The sequence below is a fragment of the Hyaena hyaena genome, unplaced genomic scaffold (genome assembly GCF_003009895.1).
Source record: "Hyaena hyaena isolate Hyena2069 unplaced genomic scaffold, ASM300989v1 scaffold_38, whole genome shotgun sequence".
Taxonomy (NCBI): domain Eukaryota; kingdom Metazoa; phylum Chordata; class Mammalia; order Carnivora; family Hyaenidae; genus Hyaena; species Hyaena hyaena.
The window spans coordinates 3524823-3537087 of NW_024080670.1; the positions used below are offsets into that span (position 1 = coordinate 3524823).

The following is a 12265-nucleotide window of genomic DNA, read 5'->3' on the forward strand; positions in this document are numbered from 1 at the left end:
CTCTGCCCTTCCCCCCCCCAAAAATAAATAAACATTTAAAATTTTTTTAATTAAAAATAACTTTTTAATAAACAAAATAAAGTGAATGATTCAGTGTGACTGGGAGGAAGAATTTTCTCTGTCCTTCAAGGTCTTTCTAGCTGGACAAAGAATCAAGTTGACATGAAACAAATTAACAGGAGAAAATCAGATTTACTTTTGTACGTGCGAGGAATCCACATAGATGTGGAAATTCCACAAACAGTGAGGCAGAGCGAGGTATATGTGTCATCCTGAACCAAGGAGAAGTGGGGTAGGAGTCTGAGACTTCAAAAGGAAGAAATGTAATTCGTAAGAAGATGAAAAAGAGTAAATGTTTGATAAACAAGTGTTCGCTGGGCCACCCAGAAGCAATGGGACACCGAGTACTTTGATCAAACAAGTCTTGCTAGGTTCCTGTCTACCACAGCTAACTCTTACTATAGTGTAATTGTCCTTTTGCTGGAGCAGGCACTCTATCAATTCTTTTCAGGAAGTTGAGGGGGAAGAGTATAGAGCTTTCCATAAATCCGCTGGGCTTTAATAGCTATTTTTAAAGTTTATATTTTTATTTTGAGAGAGGGAGAGAGAGAGAGAGAGCACAAGTGGGAGAGGGGCGGGGAGAGAAGGAGAGAGAGAATCCCAAGCAGACTGATGTCGGCGCAGAGCCTGACATGGGGCTTGAACTCATGAACCCTGAGATCATGTCCTGAGCCGAAATCAAGAGTCAGATGCTTAACTGACTGAGCCATCCAGATGCCCCTGGACCCGCAATTGCTTTTTAATTCGAAATAATCTTCAGGCCAATGTGCACCATCCTGGGACTGCCTGCCCTTGACCTCTACAAGTGATTTTCAGAATATTCAGAGTTATACACATATAACTATCTTCTATCATCTCTCCATAAAGAAGTCCTTGTACCCACTGTCAGTCATGCCATTTCCCCCACCTCCTCAGCCCCGGGCAACCACTAACCTACTTCCTGTCTCTATAGAATTGTCTGTTCTCAACATATTAATGGACTAATGCACTGTTATGGTCTTTTGTGACTGGCTTCTTCCATTTAGCACATTTTCAAGGTCCAATGTTGGTGCATATCAAGTCCTCATTCCTTTTAATTCCCAAATAATATTTCATTGTATGAACATACCATTCCATATTCTTGCTATTTACCAGTTGACAGACATTTGGGTTGTGTCCACTTCTAATACTTTTTTAAATGTTTACTTATTTTTGAAGGAGAGAGAGACAGAGCGTGAGTGGGGAGGGGCAGAGAGGGAGACACAGAATCCCAAGCAGGCTCCAGGCTCTGAGCTGTCAGTACAGAGCCTGATGCAGGGCTCGAACCCATGACCTATGGGATCCTGACCTAAGCCAAAGTTGGATGCTTAACCGACTGAGCCACCCAGGTGCCCCAAGTTGTGTCCACTTCTTGGCTATTATGAATTTTGCTTCTATGAACGTTTTCTTTTGGGTATATACCTGGGAAAGGAATTGCTAGGTCATATGGGAACTCTGTTTAACTTTCTGAAGAACTGCCAAACTGTTTTCAAAGGAGCTAACCCTTCTGAAACTCCCATCAGCAACTTACCAGGGTTCACATCTCTCTACATCCTCAGCAATACCAGTTATTGTCTGTCTCTTTGATCAGCTTCTCTCCTAAGAACATGAAGTTGTCCCTTATCGTGGTTTTCATTTTTTATTTTTTTATCTGAGAGACAGAGTGAGTGTGCAAGTGGGGGACAGGAGCAGAGGAAGAGAGAGAGAGAGGGAAGGAGAGAAAGAGAAAGAGAGAGAGAATTTTAGGCAGGCTCCACACCCAGAGCATAGCCCAACTCACGGCTCTATCCCATGACCCTGGATCATGACCCAAGCGGAAATCAAGAGTTGGACCCTCAACTGGTTAAGCCACTCAGGCACCCCTCATTGTGGATTTGATTTGCTTTTCCATGATGACTAATGATGGTGAGCATCTTTTCATGTGCTCGTTGGCCATGTGTGTAATTTTTTTTAGAGAAATGTCTATTTAACTCTTTTGCCTATCGTAAATTGGGCTATTTGCCTTTTTGTTATTTTGTTGCAAATTTCTTACATATTTTGGATGACTAGTACTTTATCAGATATATGATTTGCAAATATCTTCTCCCATTCTGTGGGTTATCTTTTCATGATGTTGCCCTTTGAAACATAATTTTTTAAGTTTTTTAAAATGTTTATTTATTTATTTAGAGAGAGAGAGAGAGCGAGCATGTGCAGTCCACACTGTCAGCATGGAGTCGGATGTGGGGATAGATTTCATGAACCATGATGAGATCATGACCCAAAATGAAATCAAGAGTTGAACGCTCAATGGACTGAGCCATCCAGGAGCCCCTAAAAGTTCTTAATTTTGATGAAATCCAATTTGTTTGTACTTCCTTTTTTCACTGATGCATTTTCTGTTTTATCTAAGAGACCAGTGCCTAACCCAGTCACAAAGACCGACTCCTACGTTTTCTCCTCAGAGTTTCATCATTTCAGCTCCTCAGAGTTTCATCATTCAGGATACACATGCATATTTTGTGTCAATATAAAGGACTAAAGGAGGTACTTACTAAACTGTTAAGAGTGGTCGCTTCTGGGAAGGGAATGAAATTGGGATTCGGTTAGGGTTTGGATGGGATTTTCATTTTTTCCCACACCACGTGTTTCTGTATTGTTTTGCTTTTTTTTTTCCAGGCATGTTTTCCTTTGGTAATCTGAAATCATCAATAGACTCTTCAAAGGATTCAAATTCGTGCAAACATAGCTGCGCGTGGTCAAAGACTAAACGGTACTATGCAAAAAGGAAAAAAAATGCAAAACTAGTTAGGGCATTAGAATGGGGTGGGAGTGTGGGGTCATGTCAAGAAAGTGGCCTCTAACCTGAGACCAGAAGGTGGACGAGTGTGTTGGGTGGAGATGCGGCAAGAAGAGTGAACCGCTGAGAAGACGTTATTTGAGCCCCTAGGAGAGAAGGGGAATCATTAAAAGAACCAATGATGCTTTACGCTGTGTGGATTGGAGAAAGGAAGGGAGAGCAAGTAAGAGGAGGAAGACAGGCTGGAGAGGGAGACAGGTGACAGATGACCCCTGTCACTACGTCCAGAGTTGTAAGCAGGGGAGTGAGCTGATCGGCTCTGAGTCTGGGGAAACACTCCCTCTGGGACCGTGGAGAGAAGGAGGGGAAGGCGCGTGAGGAAGCAGCCGCCGAAGTCCAGGGAGGAGATGCTGGCGGACCGAGTTGGGCACCACTGGGGGAGGAGAGGGGGGCTCCGGACCAGAGGGTCTGAGCGATCGTCAGGACTTGGCGACTGGAACTGGAGCTGAGGGGAACGCGGGGGTCAAGGTCGACTCCCAGATCCTCACCTGGCGGCCCGGTAAGCAGCGGGCGAGGCCGTCGGGCCGCGTGGGAGAGCGCTACAGGCGGAGAACCCGGGGGAGGCGTTCGCTGGGCGCCGGGGTGCGCGGCGACGGAGGGGGCGCCCGGGGAGACGTCGGCGCTGACGCGCAAGGTGGAGTCCGTCCCGCCCCTCACCGCCGCTCGGGCTCCGCTGGCCCGCAGGTCAGCGCGGGTCCCAGGTCAGTGTCACACGGCGGGTCCCCCTCCCTCCCCCCACCCCGAGGCCAGGAAGCACCCCGAGGAGCGTGCTCGCGGCCCGGCGGGGCCCACCCGCGCTCCGCCCCTCGCAGACCCGGCTTCACCGGGAGACAGCAGCCGCGCGCCCCGGAACCTTCGGCCGCCGCCGTCCGTGTTCGCCGCGGGGACCCGTCGAGGGGAACCAGTTCACTGTTGCTAAGGGGCGGCCCCGGAAGTGACGCGCCCGGGGTTTGTTGACAGCGGAGGCGGCGGCGGCTGCAGGCTCCGAGCCTCTGGAGCCGGATCGGGGGAGGGGCCGGGCCCCGGAGCCAGCACCCGGCGGCCCTCGGCCCCGCCCGCAGCCCTAAGGGCAAGGTAACGGCCACGGGGTCCCCCCCCGCGCGACCCCCTCCCGTCCGGGGCTCCAGTCCCCGGGATCCCAAGCTCCGCCCCGCCGACCCCCGTCTCCCACAGACCCCGGCCCTAGCCTGACGAGATCCCCTGTCTCCCCCAGGCGCCCTGGCCCCACGTTCCCCCGGGCCGCATCCTCCGCTTCTCCTGGCGGAGGAAGCGAGCATCCCGTCCGCTCCCGGGGCCGAGGGATTTATCTGCGACCTCCCCCTTTCCCTTCTGCCTCGGGCGCCTCAGCATCGCCTCCGCAACCTCTTGCACTGGTCCAATTCGGCCAATGGTGGGAGGGCTCCCCTCTCTGTCCCTGCTGTCAGGTCTGAGAAGCGTGCCTTTAAAACTGAGCTCCCTTTCTCCAGAAAGAAAATGACGCCCTGTCTGATGCCCCTACAAAATGGGGGATCGATCTAGGACTAAAAGGGCCACCCTCTGCCCCTCCTACCTGTTGGACGAGCTTAAGTTCCTCCAAAGCAATGCTTAAAAGCTCAGGGACGGCTTGGATTCTGGAACGGCTCCCAAAAGGGATGACAAGGTGCAGGAAATCCAACAGGATGAGAAAGGGATGGGCTGGGGTTGCAAACCTGAGGGCCACGGGAGCCTGATAGGTGAGTTGAAAGTGAAACTGACTGCTGGCCACTATAGCTCTGTGGGTGGAAATTGACTTGGCTGCTCTTTGGCCCAAGGAGTCCTAGATTTCCAGTCTTTGCCTGTGCCTGTCAGCACGCTTGCTGTTTAAGAGAGGGAGGGAGGCCTGATGCCTCCAAGGAGAAAATCACCCCATATGATCTTTCCCAGAAAGATATATGCTTAGAGCCGGAGGTGGTTGCCAGTGGTGAGGGTTCTCTGTTTCAGTTCATTGCTTCATTCAGAAAGTTAAGAACTACAAAATATGTAGGATGCAGTAAGTGCAACAGGGAAGAATAAAGCAGGAAGGGCCATGGTGGGGGCCAGAGAGCAGGGTCCCCTTTTTTATAGGCGTTGATCAGAGAAGGTCTCTGATAAGGTGATATCTGAGCAAAGACCCAAAGGGAGGGAGGGAGCAAGCCATGCATCTCTCTACAGGTGGAGCATTCAACAGCAAGTGCAAAGGTCCTGAGGCAATGTACCTGATGATTTCAGGAAACAGCAAGAGAACAGTAGGGCTAGAGGAGAGTGAGGGAGAGGAAGAGTGGGAACCAGATAACGGTGGGGAGAATGTCAGCGGCTGTCTGTGTGATGCAAGGTCATGAAGTATCTAATGGAGCAGCCTCTCGGAGTTGTACTAACATGGTGTCTGGTGGTGAGAGAAAATACAGATTTGTTTTAGATGACAAATAGCCATTGTACTCCTGTCTGGGATTATAAGTACCCTTTTTCCATCTTCGTAATGACCACTGATGGAATTAATACCACAAGGATGGCCATAGAGCATCATAGTGTTAAGTCAGATCATGCAGCTGCTTCTGACTGGGAGAGCCTGAGCAAGAGACCACCTCAGTGTCCTCATCTGTAAAATAGGTTATTGGGCTTACTGAGACCACGCGCACTGCAGTGCTTAGCACACTATTTAGCACGTATTAGGGACTCGGTTATGTAGCACTTGTGATAATGGCAGTGGCCACGATGAGGAACTGTTTGCCTATGTCTACCTCCAAGCCTTTCTTTTTTGCACCAGCTGGTGGTGCCACCAGCTCTGGCTGCCTCCCCGAGCTGGTAGAATTTTGGAGAACAGCGGGGGTGGGGAGACAAAGTGGAAACTTCCTGTCACCCTTCAGTGGGAACCATGGTTGCATATCCTACAGGGAGGACAGTAGCTTGGTCTTGGCTTTCTCGACGACGACAGTAGAAGGGGGCGGGGCCATTTACAAAACAGCCCAGCAGATCCCCATCCTGCCACACAAAATAGGCCGAAGGATGGTGTTGACGGAAATATAACATGGAGACAGGTAGGGAAGGGCAGTCTACGGTGGCCCCTGTCGTGCAGTTGGGCTGTGTGTGTGGCTGATTTGCTGATGCAGAGTGTTAATCCAAGAAGTGCCCAGGAGAGGCTCGGAGTCTGCAGCCTGCCTTATAGGGAGTGGAACAATGGTTGATCTCCCTCCTCACCCCCCAAGCCTGCACTGTATCACCCGGCCTGGGTCATAAGCCGAGCAGGGCGACGGGGCCAGATGATTGAAAAATGAAAAGTCAGAGCACTTAGACGCTGAGAGCCGGCATATCCGAGCAGCGCCTGTGTCTAGAACCTAGGACTGGCCCTCCGGGGACCTGGGTTCAAGCCCCAGCTCTGCTGCTGGCCCACCGTGTGACCTTGGGCAAGTTCCAGTCCCCTGTCTGGGCTTTGGTTTTCCAATCTGTACACCAACTCTGAGGATGAAACGAGACACGGGTCGCGAAAGAATTTGGTGCGCTCTAGAGCTCCCTACCAAGGGGGAAAGACCAGTTCTGGTTATGTTAGTGCCATCAGGCTTCTGCAGCCATATTTTGGGGGCAGAGAGCTTTAGTACCTCGGCTGTTCTTGACTCCTGAAATGCCAGTTCAGGGACCCCAGGTGGGTCGTCTGTTTGCAGAGCAGCATTCTTTTTCTGGCTCCATCACTAAGGCTGATTTTCCACCTTCCAAAATGCAAGAAGGGTCTCCCCGAGCATACGTTCCTAGGAGATCACTCCGTAATGATTGGTCTCCAGCTTCCTGATATCATCTCCTGCCATCTCCTCAGCCCACAAGGTCGGCGCCGTCTGCAACACATTGACCGCCAAGGACCCTGAGGGGCTCTTGAGACAGGTGTAAATATTGTTTGGGGGTCCTGTGCAGCTGGGGCTCCTTCATCTGCCACCAACCAGCCACACACTCGCTGTCATGGGGACCCCAGGGCTCACACAAGGTCCCCACTAAGAAGCTCCCAGACCTGTGGCCAGAATGATAGATGCCCATAAGACAGTGCCCAGCAATAACCTCGCATCTGCGCTCAGTGCCTAAGGACACTCACGGTTGAAAGGAGTCAGCGAAGGCTCATCCGCAGAAAGGAGGCCTGAGGCGGGGAGAAACAGTTCCTGCCCCAAGCGTAACGGTAAAGAGAGCCAGGCCCATACTGGGGGACCTCAGGCAAGTCGTCACACATCTTTGAACCACACGGTTTGTTCCTCTAGAAAACGAGATGATGTGGCCCTCATAGGTTATTTGTGCCTTCACTGAGAACGTGCATGGAAAGCTTGGAACCCTAGGTCTTGAACTAACGCATACCTGCTGTGTACCTATAGACCCTTGTACCTGTCCATAGTCCGTGGCAAATTACTTCGCCATTCGGAGCCTCAGCCGCCTCATCTGTAAGTTGTACGTTTTGAGAACTCCTGCTTCCTGTGGTTGCTGAGAGAATTTAATGGCTTAACATGTAGCAAGTACGTAGCAGAGTTCTTGGAATAGGTGCTCAGTATGGGTGTGATCGTGAAGTTTGAGTGCATCGCGGATCTCAGGTAGTAGCCCCAGGGCCCCTCTGCCCCCAGGTGGGTGCCTTTCTGCCTCCTTCCATTTCCCTGCCTTCCTAACCTACCCCGCTCTGTGAATTCTGCTGTCAGACCCCTTGGGATGCTCTCCAAACCTGGGCTTCACCTTTGCCCCTGGGATACCCTGGCACTTGCCCGGACTCCCCTCGCACCGGCTTCCCACCCCCAATATCTGGCCTGGGATCTGCTCCCTCCTGGAAAGCCTCCAGCTTCTGCAAATAGGGCATTTGTTTGTATTCCCTCCCCCCCCCCCCCCCCCCCCCCCCCCCCCCCCCCCCCCCCCGGCTCTTGGGTTAATATTTCACAGGGTGGGCGCTGCTCCAAGGCTCAGAGCTTCTGGCTCCCCCAGCCTCTCTGTCAGCCAGGTGTCAGGTCGCCGGCGGGGTCCCGTGCTCCCTTGTCTGGACCACAGTTTCTCTTTCCCCTGTGCTGCATGGACAGGAGACCAAAGGGTGCGGCGAGAAGCGCGAGTTTGGTTCAGGACCGCGTCCCCTGTTGTCACTTGTGTGATGGCAGGCAAGCCTCAGTGTCTTCATCAGTAAGCTGGGTAACGGTCAGAAGTCCATACCTCAGGCTGCTGGAGTGAGGTCAGGGCAAAGGCAGACCTTTATTGTGATGCATGCCAGGCACAGGCTGGCACAGAGGATCCCAGAGCCCACAAGCAAAAAGGGTTCTCGTCTTCCCGGAGCTCAGGGGCTGTGGGAGGGGTTGTGAGACAATTGTTATACAAATGACAGTTAGCTTCAAGTGCAGGATCCTAGGGAATGTCACTTGTTGGTTAAATAAGGAACTACATGCCTTAAAGCGGGAGGGGCTCAGCGCCCCATCTGGAAGCACCCAGCATGGAGGCTTCAGCTACTGCTTCTGTTTCCTCCCCACCCCCCACCGCACCATGCCAAAACTCGTAGCTTGGGATGGATCCAGCATAAAGAACCTGCTAGAAAGGGGATGAAGGAAGACACAGGGCTCTGCATACTGTGTGATGTGCTTGGTTGCCACGTTCCAGATGGCCGGTGCTTGCCGCGGGAACGGGGAGCCCTCGTGGGTGGGAGTGGGGAAGGGAGAGATGGCTGTGTCTGGCAGGCGCCAGTGGCAGCCTCAGCCTCCGGCCCCTTCCTCCTCTGGCTCGCCCCGCCCCCAAACAGCAGGGTCCACACTGCCAAAGGGCAGTTAGCAGATGGTACCATCTGCCTGGTATGTCTTTAGGTGGCTCTGGGTGACCCTGGTGGTGTTTTGCAGAAACACCTGCAGAAAAGGCAAAACCCCTGATGGCATCATCTTGTTCTGAGCGGTGAGCGTTCCTCGTGGCCACTGGGGCCTCGCAGTCTCCTGGCGTGGCCGGCAGGGAAGGTACAAGAGCGTGCCTTGTCCCCGGTGCCGTGCGTGGCACAGCTCTCAAGGCCGTCTTGTCCCTTCCACAGGCATGTATGGAAACCCTACCATGTGTAGGCACACACAGGGTGTCCAGCACGTCCTTTGTCCAGCAAACGGCCTTGGAATTGGGCTTCTAGTACCGTCCTCTCTGGCCTCAGCCTGTGCACTTCTATTCCTTCCTCCTGGAACACCCTTCCCTTCTATCCCCACCTCCAGAGTTAACTATGACTCATCTTTTGGGTCCCAGCTGAAGTGTCCCTTCCAAGGAAGCCTGCCCGTGACTCGTCAGTCCAGGGCAGATCCCCTGGCTTAGGCACGCAGGGCCGTAGGTGCCTCCTCCTCCCTCAGGACGCCGGTCCCAGGTACTTGGCGTGGGGCTTGGATGCTTTTAGGTGCATGTCTGTCTCCCCCTCGGAGTGCACGTGCCCCATAGGGGCAGGGCACTTGTCTGGTTTTGCTCAGCACTGATCCCACAGCACCCAGCAGACAGGTACCGAGTGAGCACGTAAGTGACCTGGGCCGGGCGCAGGGATGATGCCACATGAGACCGCAGGGTGCCTGGCCCCGCAGAGCCGGCCGTCTGGCAGGGAAGCCGGGTAACCGAACTAGCATCAGTTCCAAGTGTTAGCTGTCGTGGTGGGGTCGCGGGACACACAGCAGGAGCACCCTGGCTGGGCAAGGAGGGCTCCCCAGAGGAAGTGCGATCGACATGGGCTCGAGATGTACAGGTGGCAGCAAATGAAGGAGAGTTCAAAGGCGGCGGGGGCTGGAGGGGGCGGGTATGCTTCCCAGAGGAGACACATGAATGTGTTTTGGGGGCGCGAGTAGTATTCAGGGTAGAAAGCGGGAGAATTCCTTGAATTGGGATGGTCCTAGTGGAGAGAAAATAGACTGAGCAAAGGTCTGAAGGTGACCCTGTGCTCAGGGCCTGTTGCCAGTACCACGTAGGAGGCGGGGCCGTCTGCAGTAGGGACCAGTGGGCACCGAGCGGGCCAGAACGCCGGCTGTGGTTCCGGAGGCCTGGAGCGCCCGCCGGAAGGGATGGGACTTGGTTTCCTGCAGGGCGGGCCTCGCTGGCGGTGCTGCCCCGGCGCCTGTCACCCCGGAAAGATCTGGAAGTGAATGAAGGCAGAGGAGAGCCGTGCCCAGCGCCCAGGCAGCCTGTTTATTGTGCCTTCCCTCCAGGGTGGCACACGGCCAGTGGGACAGCTGGCACCACAGGCCTTGTGGCAAGGGACCCAGGCCTGGGGAGCACAGACCTTGAACTGGGGAGGGGCAGACTCTGCTGTGTTGGGGCTCAGGGCAGGTGAGTCAGGACAGTGATGATGGTGACAACGATGATAGTAATAATAGCTGCTTCTTATTGAGTAGTTGCCTCGTAAGTATCACGTGCCACGCTGGTATCTCTTGATACTCTCTGTTATCTTCGCATAGTGCTCCCCGTTTTAGAGGAGAACCTGAGGCACAGAGGGGTGAAGACCCTTGTTCACCAAATGCACCTGCTCTTAAGCAGCAGGGCTGGGACTTGAAGCTGGGCAGCCCTGACTCCAGAGCCCTCAAAGCACTGTCGCCAGTTAGTGGTGGTGCCAGAACTTAGACCTTGCGATTCCTGAGGGCACAGGGCTCTGTGGCTGCCCACTGGATTTCTGGAGCAGCCCAGAAGGCTCAGATAGGGACATGAGGGCTCCAGAAAGCCAGGGGAAGTGGTGGGCCCTGAACCCCCTGAGAGTTCTCCAAGGAGAAATATGATGGAGTCCAGGAAACCAGATTCAAATCCCAATTTGGACAGAGTAGCCTCTCTGAGCTCAAGTTTTCTCATCTGCAAGATGGGATCATAACCACCGTTTATTCTATACTTGGTCTCATCAAGCCTGAGACTAAGCATTTCCCCAACATCTCATTTACTCCCAACAGTCTTGTGAAGTGGGGATTATTATCCCCATTTTCCAGATGAGTAAACTGAGGTCCAGAGAGGTTAGGTAATTTACAGTGCATTGTAGAAGTGGGTTGAAACAGACCTGCCCACAGAGTCTGCACGTCAAAACAACAAAAGCAAAAATCAAAAACAAAAAAGACTTTTGAAGCGTAACCTAGGTAGGGCAAAGGAGGCCTGGAAAGTGTGAGTGGACAGTTTGATGAATTTCCTGTCCCAGAGGCCCCCCAGCCACTGTCTAATCATGGGTTCATTTTGCCTATTTCTCCCTCTTTCCGATTTAGACTCTGTTGGAAGGATGGTTGGGGATTAATTCCTGATGTTGCTCGGTTCTATAAGTGGTTGACTGTTTTCTATTTTGTTCACTCAAGTTGCATGTGAAGGTTCAGTTTTCATACTCTCTCAGTCACTTGTGGCTGAAGAGAGACACTCTCAGACCATCACTTAATGGAACTCCAGTCCCTTCTAAATGTTGACCTCTTTGGTGTCTAGGCTATTTTCTTAACTTTTATTGAATTATGCATTTATTTATTTATTGTGTAAGAGAGAGCTGGGGGAGGGCCAGAGAGAGAGGGAGAGAGAGAATCCCAGACAGGCTCCACACTGTCAGCGCGGAGCCTGACCCAGGGCTCTGTCCCATGACTGTGAGATCATGACCTGAGCCACCCAGGCACCCCTGTAATTTACATTTTTAAAAATCACACATCATGATACACAACTCCCAAATACTCACAAAGTGAATATGTATGTCCAGCACTCAGATAAGGGACTAGAAGCTTCTCAGCACCCAGCCAGATCCCCAAAGTAACTGCAATCCTGACTTCTACCACCACAGAACAGATTTTTTTTTTGTTTTTTTGACGGATTATTTATTTATTTATTTTGAGACAGAGAGAGAGGGCGAGCGAGCAGGAGAGGAGCAGAGAGAGGGAGAGAGAAAATCCCAAACAGATTCTGTACCAACAGCATGGAGCCTGACATGGGGCTCAGACCCACAGACTGAGATCATGACCTGAGTTGAAACCAAGAGTAGAACACTTAACTGACTGAGCCCCCCAGGCGCCCCTCTGTATTTTTAAAATTAATTTTATTAACTTTTATTTTGGGGGGGCACAAGTTCGAGGTGGGGGAGGGGCAGAGGAGGAGGGAGGGAGAATCTTAGGCAGTGTCCATGCTCAGCCTAAAGCCCGACATAGGGCTCAATCCTGCAACCCTGGGATGGTGACCGGGGCCGAAATCACATGTCAGAGCCACCCAGGTGCCCCTATTTTATTATTTTATTTTATTTTATTTTATTTTTTTATTTTATTTTATATTTTATTTTATTTTATTTTTTATTTTAGAGAGAGCATGCACTTGCAAGCTGGGAGAGAGAGACAGAGGGGGAGAAAGAGAGAGAGAATCTCAAGCAGACTTCACGCTTGGCATGGAGTCCGAAGTGGGGCTTGGTCCCAT

The 12265-nt window shown here is 52.3% G+C and overlaps 1 protein-coding gene across 2 annotated transcripts in view; it reads left to right on the forward strand.

The window, feature by feature from the left end:
• Nucleotides 1-3870: 3870 nt before the first annotated feature.
• ZER1 (zyg-11 related cell cycle regulator) overlaps nucleotides 3871-12265 on the forward strand; it is a 32300-nt gene continuing 23905 nt past the window's right edge. For both annotated transcript variants that reach the window (XM_039229632.1, XM_039229633.1), the window contains exon 1: nucleotides 3871-3991. The gene's annotated coding sequence lies outside the window, so the exon portion shown is untranslated. The remainder of the gene's footprint in view (nucleotides 3992-12265) is intronic.